At 39.3% G+C, this 16,370-nt stretch overlaps 1 pseudogene; it reads left to right on the forward strand.

The window, feature by feature from the left end:
* Positions 1 to 446: 446 nt before the first annotated feature.
* Positions 447 to 15,587, forward strand: LOC149142585 (uncharacterized; annotated as a pseudogene).
* The last annotated feature ends 783 nt before the right edge of the window (positions 15,588 to 16,370 follow it).

Below are 16,370 nucleotides of genomic sequence, written 5' to 3' on the forward strand. Positions count from 1 at the left end.
GGAGGTTGTAAATCTCTATCAATAACTTAATGATTATTAATAATTAAATTAAAACTATAAAAGTTGTATTCTAAAATAGATATGTCTATCGATATAATAACAATGCATCAAGGACAATTAATTATTTAAAACACTTGAAAACCCTATTCTAAAATAAACACGCATATAGGTATAATTATGCCGTAAGGCGTTCCTTCGAGAATAACTCCCCTCTCATGCCACTCTGTACCCTCCTGGGTTGTTGATTTTGGTGTTAGGCGATTGATTTATTGTCTTTCGTCGAATGATGATTATAGCCTTAATCGTCTCATGAGTAAACAATGCGTTGTCACGACTTTAGTTTTCAGGTCGGTTAACCTCGAGAGTCACTCCCAGTGGGGCTGAGCGAAATGGATGAAGAAGATAATTATATTGTCATATTGGCCAAGTAGGTTGCTTATGCCATGATGGATGATGATGAAAATTGTCAGCAGGCTCTTGATGTGGGCGTGGGTGTTCATGCTACCATGAGTTGGGCTTCTTCAAAGCAACCATTTTTTGTGGACAGTAGTAACGAGAAGGTATATTCATGGTTTTAGTTTTTCTTGCTTTTGGTTTTATGAAATCCTGGAATGGGTTTATGATATGTTTGGATTTTTTGGAATCTGTTTTAGTATCAAATATTGAGGTCGCCGCAGTCTACATTAAGCGGTGGGTTGGGGAGGAGACATTAGTTGCCTATAGAGGACTTGAGACTTTGAAGCAATGATGCAGGCGAAGATGCATGGGAATTGTTCCATATGGCTACTGACCATGTTTTTTGACTTAATATGCTATTTCTTGAGAACTCTGATCTGTATGTCACTAGTGAAGGGCTTCACCATAGTTCCTTGATCAGGTGATCAATATTTAGCTCAAAAATCAAGTGTTGAGAATCGATCAAACACTGAACGACCGCGTACGTCTCAATGATATGATCCAAATGCAACTTGTTTCACTAGAAAAGGAGCTCGTATGAGGAAGATATTGCATTCTATCTGCTTTTCCAAACACAGGAATTTTGAAAAAAAAATTACAATCACTGCACAGTCAGTAGTCCGTATTGCTGACATGGTAGGTGACCATGCAAGTCAAATGTTATTGGGGTCTTGCCAAGTGGTGCAATTTGGTTGGTCGATAATTTGGTGAATTGGTGTGATTTTGTTTGACAGATGAGGACCAATGAAGAGGAGACATCTGGAAAGCTCGGAGGTCGCCATGTGTCCCTCCCCAAAGGCATGGCATCATCGGCATGCTATGGTAAAATTTTATGGCAGGTCGGCGAAGTCGAACCTGCGACCTCGCCCACACAGATCCAACATCTTACCGTTATACCACACCGTTAGTTCTTAACATACAACGATTGCAATGCATATTTTTTATGCTTGACTATAGCGATTGAGGGAGGAGAAGGCTAGCCCCCTCTGTTGAGATTGCAACAAGATGATGGAGCTTAGTGAAAAGAGTCGCCTTCACTAAGTGGGCCCGAAGGCTATTTTTGGCGCAAGTCTATTTTTAGACTATGTCTATTTTTAGACATATGGATCATGTCTATGGATTGCAGGTTGCTGTTTATGGATGATTGATCAAGTTGGGAAAAAATAGATGGACTTCTATTTTTGATGAAAGTGTGAGTGATCACAGTGTGAGTGATCAAAGTCTATTTTTAGACTGGCTGTCAAAAATAGAAAAGTCAAATATTATTATCTCACAATAATATTTGGACTATAAACTTAATCTTATTCTCTTGGAGCACTTCAGTTTGAGCTACAGAGGTGGCACATGCAGCTGTTAGAAGGAAATACGCTTTTCTTATGAGTCAGTTGAGTTGTTGCATGCATGACTTCAGTTAGAACTCAATCAGTTGAGTTTGGTGGAGTTGATTGTGGAGTTGATGGAGTTGTGTTCAGTTTAGCTTTGTTAAACTGGTTGTATTTAGTCTAACTGACAAATAGACTAGAGATGAGTTGGGTGAATTAGTTATTAATTAATTCACAAGTTATTAACTCATAATAAAACTAATGAATACATCGGTTAACTCAGTTGCATGTCAGTGCATGTTCAGTTCAACAGGGACAGGTGGTAGAGAATCAGATTGCTATCAGTTGTGACTATAGTTGTGCACCAGATCTTGCAAAATCAAGGGATTGAGTATGCCAATGAGTTTGCTCACGTATTTGCCCACATTATAGCTTGTGCTCACGTCCAACAAAGTGTGAGTGACTATTTTGCAGGTGAAAAACGAGTTTGGTGAGCCATTCTCATCAGTTCTTGAGCAGGTATTGAGCAGCGGAGGCAGGCAAGCAGTGGAAGAGATTTGGAGATCAGATCTGAGCTGTATTGTGTGTAACAGAGGTGGAGAAACTTGTGAGAAGTATTATGCTATGTAATGTTATATGACTCAATCATTAATATACAGATAGTTGGGGTTTTTAGCGAGATGCTTTCCCCGGGATACATACTGTGTTAATGTGTGAATGCTCTTGATGTTTTATTGTTATTGATGCTGCTATATTGATGATCAACGTAGAGGAGCTTATGTATTGTGTATGTTTTCCGCAATAGTACATGATCAGGATAATCTCCATTGAATATGTGTTAAATTATTCAAAAATTTCTACATGGTATCGGAGTGAGCTAGATAATTGTAGAAAAAGTTTCTACATGGTATCGGAGCTGTTGATCATCAGATCTACTATTCAGGAAGTGTTTACATTCTATTTCTTCAGGCAGAGTCTGTAATCAGGCCAGGTAGCCTCTGGATTCATCCTTCCTTTGGAAGGTGAGATATCCGGTGAATGCCCATACAGTCAATCTCTGTACGAGAAATATTGTGTTCTCACGAATCTTAGATCTGAGGCGGTTGAGTTTGGAGCTGGTGGAAAATCGAATTTGCAGCAGTGTTGTTGAAATGTCTTTCAACGGATTGCAAATGTTATTCCAAAGCAAGAGCGACCTGGCGCTCAAGGATAAACTCAGAAACAATAAATGTGAGAATGGATCTTCATCAAAGGTATCTGATGAAGAGAATTGCGCTTTGGCTGCCAAAGCAAAGAAGGGGAAGAATGAGAAAGCTTCTCATTCCGGTGCGAAAGGTAAGAAGCAGGATATGTCCAAGGTGAAGTGTTTTCACTGTCACCAGCACGGAAACTATGCCACTAATTGTCCGCAGAAGAAGAAGAACAAGCATGCTACTGGATCTTCAGCAGGAGAGGCTCTAGCCTCACATTTTGAGCTTGATTTTTCATTGATCGCATGCTTGGTTTCAAGTGTGATGGGATCAGTGTGGTTCTTGGACAGTGGTGCGTCTTTTCACATGACGGGAGATAAAGATTTGTTCTCTGATCTGGAGGACAAAGATCTTGGAGTGCACATCGAGATGGGCGATGATGGTAGATACAGTGCGACCGGTATCGGTACCATTTCCTTTGAGAGGGAGTTTGGTAAACCCTTCGTATTGAAGGAAGTCATGCATGTTCCAGGATTGACAAAGAATCTCATCTCAGTGGCGGTGTTAGAAGACAAGGGGTATGATGTTTTTTTCAGCGAGGGAAAGGCCTTCCTGCGCAGCAAGACAACTGGTGAGACCCGGAAGATAGGGGTTCGAGTGAGGAACCTTTATCAGTTGCATGTAGATGGATGCGCAGCAATGGCAGGCAAGGCAGAAGGATTGGTGAGCTGGGATGATGGCGAGTTGTGGCACAGGAGATTGGGTCACCTTCACCATGGAGCCTTGAAGATACTACAACAGATCACTACAGGGCTTCCTAAAGGCACACTTGCACAGTCAGATCAGTGCAATGGGTGTACTTTGGGGAAGTTTGTGAAAGCCACCTTTCACGAGAAGGATAGTCGCGCCACGACGATCCTTGAGAGAATTCACACAGATGTGTGTGGACCTTTCTCAGTTGCTTCGACAGCAAAACACAGGTATTATGTGATTTTTGTTGATGATTTCTCTTGTAAGTGCTGGATCTTCTTCATGCAGAAGAAGAGCGAGACATATTCAAAGTTTTGTGAATTCAAAGCACTGGCGAGAAGGAGTCGGGGAAGAAGGTGAAGGCTCTTAGGAGCGATAATGGTGGTGAATACATCTCGGACGAGTTCAAGGATTTCTGCAAGACAGAAGGGATTCATAGAGAGCTCATAGCTCCCCATAACCCACAGCAGAACGGGGTAGCTGAGTGGAAGAACAGAACGATTGTGGGTGCTACACGGGCAATGTTGCATGATTAGGGCCTACCCCTTCACTTGTGGGCGAAAGCATGCAATACAACAGTTTATGTGCAGAACCGTTGTCCTCATAGGATACTTGGCATGAGTACACCTGAGGAGACTTATTCTGGTAAGAAGCCTGATCTTTCTCATTTGAGGATTTTTGGTGCTAACGTTTACATGCATGTGACGAAGGATGCCAGGAAGAAGTTGGAGCCGACCGCAGAGGTTGGGATATTTGTGGGGTACACTATACGCCCCACAACTATCGTGTGTATTTGCTAGACAGTGGTAAAACTGTTGTGCGACGGGATATAAAATTTCAGGAGGAGAAAGCCATGAAGTGTTCGCTTGAGAGGGAGCTACACTTGCATGCAGATGAGGAGCTATTAGTTCCTAAGGATGAGCTTCAGGACGTGGATCGGCCACAGGACGAGGTTCATGGAGTGAAAGAGACCACTCATGCAGCACCAACCATCAGAGGGCGAAAGCGCTTGACAGAAGCTGAGCGACTGGCTCAAGATGCAGAGAAAGTTGTAGGACCACCTACAGCCCAACGCAGGCAGAGACAGTCACCTGATCGGTACACTGGATACATGGCTCTTATGAGCAAGTGTGTTGTGACTGAGCCATCCTCTTTCGAGGAAGCTGTGGAGGATCCCGCATGGGTAGACGCCATGGTGGAAGAGTATGATTCTATTGTCAGAAACAGTGCATGGGAGATTGTTCCTAGACCGGAAGGGAAATCAGTGGTGGGTTCGAGATGGATCTACAAAGTTAAGCAGGCAGTTGACGGGAGTGTGGAGAAGTACAAGGCAAGATTTGTTGCCCGAGGCTTTTCACAGATTGAGGGGATCGATTATGAGGAGACCTTTGCACCTGTCGCAAGGTATTCTTCCATACGGACGATTCTTGCTCTCTTAGCTAAGATGGGATGGCACATTCATCAGATGGATGTGAAGACTGCGTTCCTCAACGGAGTCATTGAGGAGGAGGTTTACATTGAGCAACCCGAAGGCTTTGAAGTCTTCAGCAGCGAGTCGCATGTGTGCAGGCTCAAGAGAGCGCTATATGGGTTGAAGCAAGCACCACGTGCTTGGTACACACGGATAGACAACTATTTCACAGGACTTGGATTCTCCAAGAGTGAGGCGGATCCGAACCTATACCAGATTGTGGTGGAGGGTAAGTTGCTTATCATTGTACTGTATGTTGATGATTTGATTCTAACGGGTAACGAGCTGTTGATACTGTCATGCAAGAAGGATCTTGCTACAGAGTTTGAGATGAAGGATTTGGGCCTCCTTCACTATTTCCTGGGATTGGAAATATGGCAGCTCAGTGGTGGACTGTTTGTTTCTCAGGGCAATTATGCTCGGGAGATACTGGAGAAGTTCAACATGCATGGCTGCAAGCCTGTTGATACTCCTCTTCCTGGAGGTTGGAGGAAGGAGGATGCCACTTCGGGAGAAGAAGTGGATGCCACTGTTTATCGACAGTTGGTGGGGTCGCTGATGTATTTGGTCAATACACGACCTGATATATGCTATGCAGTTAACCAACTTTCACAAGCTATGGTTAAGCCTACCAAGCTCTTCTGGAAGGTGGGCAAGCATATATTGCGCTACTTGAGAGGCACATCGGGATATGGTTTGTGGTACAGACAGGAGGATGAGGTGAAGCTATGTGGCTTCACGGATGCAGATTGGGCAGGGAGCCCAACAGACAGAAAGAGCACATCAGGAGGGGTCTTCAGTATTGGATCGACAACAGTTTCTTGGTACAGCAGGAAACAGAGATCTGTGGCACTCAGTTCAGCGGAGGCCGAGTATATGGCAGCAAGTTTGGCTGCATGCGAGGCTATATGGATGAGGAAGATCCTAGTTGGTTTGTTCGGTTCTCATTTGGATCCTACTGTGATTTACTGTGATAACCAGAGTTGCATTAAACTCTCGGCTAATCCTGTATTTCATGATAGATCTAAACATATTGACATCAGGTACCATCATATCAGAGATTGTGTGCAGCGGAGGATCATGTTACCTTCGTACATTCCAACGGAGGATCAGGATGATGATATTCTGACGAAGGCTCTCACTAGGAGCAAATTCGAGTACCACCGAGGCAGGATAGGGGTTGCTGATAATCCATATCTTGTCGAGAGGGAGTGTTGAGATTGCAACAAGATGATGGAGCTTAGTGAAAAGAGTCGCCTTCACTAAGTGGGCCCGCAGGTTATTTTTGGCGCAAGTCTATTTTTAGACTATGTCTATTTTTAGACATATGGATCATGTCTATGGATTGCAGGTTGCTGTTTATGGATGATTGATCAAGTTGGGAAAAAATAGATGGACTTCTATTTTTGATGAAAGTGTGAGTGATCAAAGTCTATTTTTAGACTGGCTGTCAAAAATAGAAAAGTCAAATATTATTATCTCACAATAATATTTGGACTATAAACTTAATCTTATTCTCTTGGAGCACTTCAGTTTGAGCTACAGAGGTGGCACATGCAGCTGTCAGAAGGAAATACGCTTTTCTTATGAGTCAGTTGAGTTGTTGCATGCATGACTTCAGTTAGAACTCAATCAGTTGAGTTTGGTGGAGTTGATTGTGGAGTTGATGGAGTTGTGTTCAGTTTAGCTTTGTTAAACTGGTTGTATTTAGTCTAACTGGCAAATAGACTAGAGATGAGTTGGGTGAATTAGTTATTAATTAATTCACAAGTTATTAAATCATAATACAACTAATGAATACATCAGTTAACTCAGTTGCATGTCAGTGCATGTTCAGTTCAACAGGGACAGGTGGTAGAGAATCAGATTACTATCAGTTGTGACTATAGTTGTGCACCAGATCTTGCACAATCAAGGGATTGAGTATGCCAATGAGTTTGCTCACGTATTTTCCCACATTATAGCTTGTGCTCACGTCCAACAAAGTGTGAGTGACTATTTTGCAGGTGAAAAACGAGTTTGGTGAGCCATTCTCATCAGTTCTTGAGCAGGTATTGAGCAGTGGAGGCAGGCAAGCAGTGGAAGAGATTTGGAGATCAGATCTGAGCTGTATTGTGTGTAACAGAGGTGGCGATACTTGTGAGAAGTATTATGCTGTGTAATGTTACATGACTCAATCATTAATATACAGATAGTTGGGGTTTTTAGCGAGATGCTTTCCCCGGGATACATACTGTGTTAATGTGTGAATGCTCTTGATGTTTTATTGTTATTGATGCTACTATATTGATGATCAACGTAGAGGAGCTTATGTATTGTGTATGTTTTCCGCAATAGTACATGATCAGGATAATCTCCATTGAATATGTGTTAAATTATTCAAAAATTTCTACACCCTCACATGTGACCACCACCACCGACAGCCAATTTTTAGCATAACCACGTGCTTAATGCACTAACCATGATTAAAAATTAATTAAACCCATACTTATCCGTCAATCAACCTACAGTTAAGTTGGCATATATTTTGGCGGTTCGAAAAATTTAGAATTTTCTCCAAAATTGGCAGAGTTAACTGGAGTTTCTCCAGTTTTAGTGGAGATTTCCTAGGAGACACTGTTTGGTCATAACTTTTGCAATTTTTGACCAATTTGGGCTCAGAAAAATTCATTCCTAGATGGTTTTCATGTTCTGAGCACATTGAAGCAGGTTTCAGGAGTAGTGGAGCATTGTAAATAACACTTTTTTCCATTTTGAGATAATATAGAGGCCCAAGCCATGGAAACTGGACCAAGGAGATGTAGCCCAGGAGGGGTAAAATCCTTTACCAAAACACTATGTTAAGTGTTCATTTTGATGGTTTGCTGTATATTTGTTTGCTACTGTTCATCACTTTATTTACATGCTATGTTTCTCATGAATTTGACATAAAACTTGACAAATTTACCTGTTACATTCATAAACACCATAAAGGAAACCTATGCACATAAAGAAAATGATGAGAAATTGTTTTTAATTATGAAGTTGAAATTAGCACAACAAAACTAACATTCAACAACAGATCAAGTTGGTATTAGAGAAAAGGTTATTTGCTTGATTTCTTGAGTTTTGTGCAAGTATGGTTTTAGTGGTTGCAAATTTGTGATGCTTACAAGGTTAAAGTCACATAGAGGAGAAGGGGAACTATTGGTTGCAAATCCAGAGGTAATTCCCAGAATAAGGAGATCCACAAGGCCACAATATCCACCTAATGTTTCAATCCCAGTTTCACTTGAAGCACCTCAAGTTTTACCTTCAATTGAGATTGAGGAGGTACAAGCAGTACCAGAAGCTGAGCTTGAATCCAAAGCCATCATGTCTGGAGAAAGAGAGACTGGAGGTATTTCAGAAGAGGAAGCATACAAGAAAGATTTCTATGATTTAAATAACATGGTTAGAGTCCTCTTTGAAGAGAGGAATACTAGAATGGCTAGAGAGAGTTCTAAGTCCCCAGATGGAGAGGGAAGCTCAGAAGATAAAACAGATGAAAGAAGGATACAAAGGGTAATGGAGGAAAGCCTACTCCATCTCCACCATCTTCATCATCTTCCTCATCATCTTCATCATCCTCATCATCACAAATAACATCAACTTCCACTTCCACCACAAAAACTGTTCATACTCATTCAAAAACCCCAAAAGAAAAAACTCCCTTACTCAAATTGGACATTAAGTTTGAACTTCCCATGTACAATGGTGAGGTAAATGCAAAAAAGTAGATAATTGGATTTGATAATTGGAGGTTTATTGCAGAATTCAGAACCTTCAAGAAGATGACATAAAGATATAGTTGGGTTCATTGAGGCTAGAAGGAGAAGCACTAGTTTGGTGGGAAGCAAAGACTTAAGAGGAAATGTGAATTCATGGTAAGATATCCATTTCTTGGGTTGAATTTGTTTCTTCAATTAAAAGACAGTTTTATCCTTTAGCCTATATGAAAATAGGCATTATGAGTTGGCAAAATTTTAGGTAGCTCAAGGGCCAAACAGTTCAAGACTATACCCAGGAGTTTAGTAAAAGGGCTTTGTTGTTAGGAGTCAACTTGAATTCCCATGATACTCCCTTGAAATACAATGGGGGTTTACATTCCTACTTAAAACACACTATCCTTATGTTCAATCTAAGTAATAGGTGAGGTATGTGTGCAAGCCACACACCTTGAAGCAAGAGGAAAGAACATTCATGAAGAGGGTAGTAAGAAGAAGCCATTCAAGGGTAAGGAGAAAGAGAAGAGTGGAAAATGGAAAGGAAAGAATAATTCAAGTGTAAGGAAAGAAGGGGAGAAAAATATATGCGAACATTGTTCCAAAGCGGGGCATGATGACACCCATAGTTGGAAACTACATCCCGAACTAAGGCCTTAGAAAACAAACAATAAGGGGAAACAAAAGACGATTGCTACCACACAACATGATCTTGGATCCAATTCTGGTGATGAGACCAAGATTTCAGCAGCTATAGCAAGCACTAGTTCCTCACATAGTCACAAAAACACTCCAAATGAAGAATCAAGGCTAGATTTGTTCCATGTAATGGTAATCTCAAATCATACAAAGATTGATGCATTATTTGATAGTGGGTCACAATCAAACTTAATGTCAGAAGACTTGGTCAAAAATATTAACCTTGAAACTGTACCTCATCATAAACCATATCCTTTGGGTTGGATAGTCAATAATGCAAATTTACAGGTTACAAGGAAATGCTTATTCAGGTTTTCCATTACTGAAAAATTCATTGATGAAGTTGAGTTAGATGTAGTTCCACTTGACATCTCAAGAATCATTCTGGGGAGCCCATGTTTGTATGATAGGAAAGTGGTATTTTGTTGCCATGAGAAAAAATATATATTGCTCAAGGATGGAGTGGAGTATATTGTGAGAGTCCATTGCAAAAAGTTAAACATTTATTTGGTTAATGTAGGGCAGATGAAGGGACTAGTAAATGCAAGTAAAATTTTTGTGCTTCTCATGATAACAAAAATAATAATGATATAGATTATGAATCTTTTGAAGGTTGTGGTGATAAGTTAAGATCTGATTTTTTTGATGTGGTAAGCAAGCATGGTGATATGTTTCAGGAACCAAAGGGTTTACCTCCCAAGAGGAGAATTCAACATGAGATATAGTTGCAACAGGATGTTCCACTTCCAAACATTGGTATGTATTGCATGTTGATCATGGAGAGTACGGAAATCAAGAAGCAAATCCAAGAATTTCTGAACAAAGGTATCATACACCCATCTACTTCACCATGTGGTTCACCAATTGTTTTGGTACCAAAGAAGGATGGGACTTGGCGCATGTGTGTGGATTTCCATGCACTGAATAAGATAACGGTAAAGAATTGTTATGCACTCCCAAGAATTGATGATTTTCTTGATCAATTGAGGTATGAAAATTATTTCAGGAAGTTAGACTTACAAAGTGGTTATCATCAAGTTAGAATAGCTGAAGAGGACATTTGGAAAATCACATTTAAAACTAAACAAGGATTGTTTGAGTGGCTTGCTATGCCTTTCGGTCTTACAAATGCTCCAGCTACTTTCATGAGAGTTATGAATGATGTATTGAAACCATTTCTAGCTGATTTGGTCATTTTTTACTTAGATGATATTCTCATATTCAACAAATATAGAGATGAACATGTCATGCATGTGAACAAAGTACTTGATGTCTTCAGAAAAGAACAATAATTTTTTATAATGTCAAAGTGTGAATTTTGCAAGACTTCTTTAGTGTATTTGGGACACATTGTTGGAGTAGATGAGTTGAAGATAGACCCCTCTAAGGTTGAGGTCATTGTGAATTGGCCCATGCCCAATACAGTTACAGAGGTAAGAATATTTCTAGGGAAACACAATATTGGAGGAAATTTATTGCTAATTTTTCTTCCATTGCAGCTTCACAACATGCATTGACTAGTGTTAAGAAAGTCTTCCATTGGGGAGATGTACAACAAAAATCATTTGATTCTTTAAAACAAAATATCATTTTAGCAATGATATTGGCTCTTACTGGATCTTAGACAACCATTTGAGATTCAAACGGATGCTAGTGATTACACCATGGGAGCAGTTCTTATGCAGCATGGTAAGCCCATTTCATTTCATTATGAAATTTTTAATGGCATTGTGACTAACTATCCCACTTATGACAAAGAACTTTACACATTGGTACAAAGTGTTAAAAAATGGAAACACTACTTTATGGGGAAGGAGACCATTATCCATACCGACCATCAACCATTGCAGTACTTACAGTCATAGTCAAAGTTGCAACAATCATGACACTTTAGATGGATGGGTTTTATACAATAGTTTCATTTAGTTATCAAATACAAAAAGGGAATCTACAATAAGGTAGTTGATATGCTTTCTAGGCCTATTGTAAATTCACCTATTATACTCAAGCACAATTATGTTTTACATGAAAGTTACATTGAGAAGTATGCATATGATAATGACTTTCAAGATGTGTATGCAAGATTGAGGCAAGGAAACCAAATTGAAGAGTTAGATTATGATGTACATAATAGTTTGTTGTATCACTTAGGCAAGTTATGTATTCCATAGGGAGAAAGAAACAATATCATAAGGGAGGCACACACTTCATTGATTGCTGGACATTTTGGTATAGGAAAGACATTACCGAATCTCCAAAGGTATTGTTATTGGCCACACATGTTTGATAATGTATCTCATTTCATTAGAGGATGTTCTTTGTGTGCAATAAGTAATCCTAGCAATAGGAAACTAGGATTGTACACTCCACTTCTGGTACCTTCACGTCCATGGGAGAGTATATTAATGGATTTTGTAGGAGTTGTTCCATTGTCAAGGAAAGGTCATGATTACTTGTATGTAGTTGTAGACAGGTTCAACAATATGTGTATTTTAATGTCATGTAAAAAACAAATTACAACTGAACAAACAACTCATCTTTTCTTTCAAAATATTTGGGTTCTTTTTGTTATTCCTACTTCCATTGTAAGTGATTGAGATTCTCAATTTGTTGGGAATTTTTGGTCAAATTTGTGGGACATGATGGACACTAAGTTGAAGAAGAGTATAGCCTTTCATCCATAAATATATGGACAAACCGAGGTGTTCAATAAGACAATTATTCATCTTCTTAGAGGATATTGCAAAAAACATCCGAAGTTGTGGGATGAACAATTGCATTGCATACAACATGCATACAACAGGGCAAAGCATTCTTCCACAAACACATCGCCATTTGAGGCATGTTTTGGGTACTTGCCAAGATCGCCATTGGAATTCATCTTTGAGAAATATTTCGCCATCGATGGTCATAGCAACATCGATAAAACAAGGAAGTTCGTTGAGCAAATTCAGTTGATACATCACACAGTGCAAGTACAACTTGAAAAGAGTCAAAGTAGCTACAAGGCAAGGCATGAAAAACACCGTTTTGATCATAAATTTCAAGTTGGAGACAAAGTTTGGTTATATATTAGCAAAGAGAGACTTCAAGGGGAGGGTAAAATGTTGAAGCCAATCCATTATGGTCCTTTTAAAATTATGGAAAAGATTGGTAACAATGCATTTAAGCTAGATTTGCCTCCTTATATGAAAATATACTCTGTTGTTAATGTTGAAAATCTGATATTGTTTGAGCCTCCTTTAATTAATGATCATAGAGAGCATGTTCAAATGCCATCAATAGATGATTTCTCGCCAGAATATCTTGATGAACTTCAGCAAGATCTCATACTTGATAGAAGAACCAAAACTTCAAAGAGAGGGAATGTCGAATACCTTCGAGTGGGACTCAAGGGAAAAAATCCTTCTAAGGCCAAATGGATGCAGATTGAGAAGGTGAGGGAGTTGTACCCTCACCTGCTGAACAATTGATAGTATCTTTTGGGGTCCAAAAGGCTTCTAGTGGGGAGGAATGATCAGGTGATCAATATTTAGCTCAAAAATCAAAGTGCTCATAATCGCTCAAACACTAAACGACCGCTTTTGTCTCGGCGATATGATCCAACGCAACTCGTTTCACTCAAAATGGAGCTCATAAGAGGAAGATATCACATTCTATTCGCTTTGTAAAAGAGAGGAATTTTTCAAATAAAAAATATAGTCACTGCACAGTCAACAGTCCGTACTACTGATGTGGCAGGTGACTGTGCAGGTCAAAGGTTGGTCAACAGTTTGTGGGGTCTTGCCAAGTGGTGCAATTTGGTTGGTCAACAATGTGGTGAGTTGGTGTGATTTTGTTGGAGATATGAGAACCAATGAAGAGGAGACATGTGGCTAGCCTGGAGGCCGCCACATGTCACTCCCCAAAATCTTGGCATCATCGATGCGCTATGGTAAAATTTTATGGTAGGTCGACAGAGTCCAACCTGCGACCTTGCCTGCACAGATCCAATGTCTTACCATTATACCGCACTGTTAGTTCTTAACATAAAACAGTTCTAGTGCGAATTTGTTATGCTTAACCGTAGCGGTTGGGGGAGGAGAGGGCCAACACCCTCATATGTGACCACCACCACTAAATCGACGGCCAACGGTTAGCATAACTGCGTGCTTAATGTGCTAATCAGGATTAAACATTAATTAAACCCATGCTTATCCATTAATTAACCTGCAATTAAGTTGGTAGATATTTTGGCGGTCTGAAAAATTTGGAATTTAAGCCCAAATTGGCGGAGTTAATTGGAGTTTCTCTAGTTTTAGTGGAGATTTCCTAGGAGAAACTATTTTGTTCATAACTTTTGCAATTTTAGACCAATTTGGGCTCAGAAAAAGTCTGATTCCTAGATGATTTTGATGCTCTGAGCACATTGAAGCAAGTTTTAGGCGCAATAGAGCATTGTAAACAACACTTTTTTCCATTTTGAGCTAATACAGAGGCTCAAGCCATGGAAGCTAGACCAAGGAGATGTAACCTAGGAGGGGTGAACTCCATTATCAAAACACTGTGTTAAGTGTTCATTTGATGGTTTGCTGTATATTTGTTTTTTGTTGTTCAACACTTTATTTACATGCTATTTTGCTCATGAATTTGACATAAAACTTGACAAATTTACTTGTTACATTCACAAACACCATAAAGGAAACCTATGCACATAAAACAAATGATGAGCAACTGTTTTTAATTCTGAAGTTGAAATTAGCACATCAAAACTAACATTCAACAACAGATCACTCCTAGAGGAGGGGAACCTTAATTTCAGGTGAGTCTAAATGTTACATACTTTCAGAATGGTAGCTCAGCCTTTTCTGGCTTAGATTTTGGTTACAATACTTCTTAGCACTCTCCAGATTCGATTCTTATTACAATACTTCTTATCTCTCTCTGGATTCGATTTTGATTTCAATACTTCTTAACACTACCAGTAGAGGCCTTGGAAGCCTCATCCAAGGGCTAAAGATCACAAAATTCCCACTCACCAAATCCATTTTTTTCTTTTTACACATATTTCATTCTTTTCTTTTTTAATTTATTCTCTGAACAATGTCCAATATTTGGAGGGTGAGGCACTGAGCTTACATTTGAATGGTTTTGTGTGTTTTTAGGATCATCATACCAGCAAGTGAAGCAATCGATGGCAAGACACGAAAGGCTACAAACAATACAAGCCTAGCAAGGGAAAAATAGATTTGGGCATGCTAAGCCAACAAGCCACATCTACTCAGCATGTCCCCCCTAGCCAACAGATTACTGGTGGTTTAGGAATGAGGGTAGTATTTCTCGGTTCCAATGCACCCAGACATGAATCTAGAGACATTGGTGTTTTTATGCCATGGAGGATGGATAATGGTCATGCTATCAAGCAAAATCCAGGTAGTTAAATTTTCTAACCCCAACATGTTGTGTCAGATGCTCTGGTTCTAACTTTAATGGTAGATTTTAAAGAAAGTAACTCTTGAGTCTTCATTGCAGGTATTGAAGAAAGTAATTCTTTTTTCTCATTACATCTTGTTCAACAGTTCTCCTTCGAGCAAGGTTAGTACAAAATTTGAACCTTAATTTTGAGGACTTGTGCTTGAAGCCACGTGGTTTATCAGAGACCTCGCTTAACCGACTCGGTAAGGAGCTTTTGCATTTAACTTCTTTTTCATTAATGTTGTATCCCTAACATATTCTTCTGGTCAATGATTCCAAGGTTTAGAAGTATGATATAATTTAGGGTTTATAAGTATTATGATCATGGAAATAAATAAAGCAAAGGTTTATTCCTTTTTTTGCAGTTTATACGAGGGTAGCTGAGCATTAGAAGATAATGGGAGGAGAAATGTGGCATGTCCATAAACATAAATTAGGGTTTTATCCTGGTTGTTCGAAGGTCCAACCACTATCTGCTGATATCAGGTTTCCTCATGAATGACTTACTAGTAGTAGATTTTCCTTTCAACCGATTAAAATGCTAATGTATAAAGTCTAACTTGTTATGGAGAAAATATCCAGACACCAAGGCTCAGAGTCCCTCTACATACTTTTATTACTAGGAAGTGCCATATCATTGGTTAAGTTGTTTTTTGTAGTAAGTCTCTTCTGACAATGTTCTACAAGGGACATACTGATTAACATGGAATAGTAGTAGGTTTTGGTGGCCCTCAATTTCCTTGTTAGCACACATAGACACTCACTTATGCAGTAAGTGAAGTCTTGACCAATTTAGTAATTAGCAATGTTACTTTTGGTGTTTGGGAAATGTAATGGCAAGAGTGAATAATGGTTGTTCCCATGCTTGTGGCATTTATTTTTTGCCATGGAGGAAATATTATCCGAACATTTTGTAATAAGCAGAATAATGGAAATAATTATAGTAGATATTCTCCATACCGGGAAATTATGTGTTTGTAAACTACTATGGAGCTTCTCGAAGCCAAAGAATGATAATTAAAATGTTTACTATATCAGTGTGCTACTTTTTCGTTCTCTGATCACCATCTCATATACAAATATTTTGTTTAATACTTTTTCTGTTATTAATTAAGAGACAAACCCTTGTACCCTAGGATGCCTTGTCACTGTTACACTCATGTTGAAATAGATGAGATGATGCACCGTAAAATGTCATTTTAAATTTACACACAAGTCCTAAATAGGTTGAAGTTGGAACATTTGTGTGCTGCTACACTTAGGTTGTAATAGATGAGATAATGCA

The sequence above is a fragment of the Pinus tabuliformis genome, chromosome X (assembly GCF_031772625.1).
Source record: "Pinus tabuliformis cultivar Carrire ecotype Pingquan chromosome X, CPIR1, whole genome shotgun sequence".
NCBI classification, from domain to species: Eukaryota; Viridiplantae; Streptophyta; class Pinopsida; order Pinales; family Pinaceae; genus Pinus; species Pinus tabuliformis.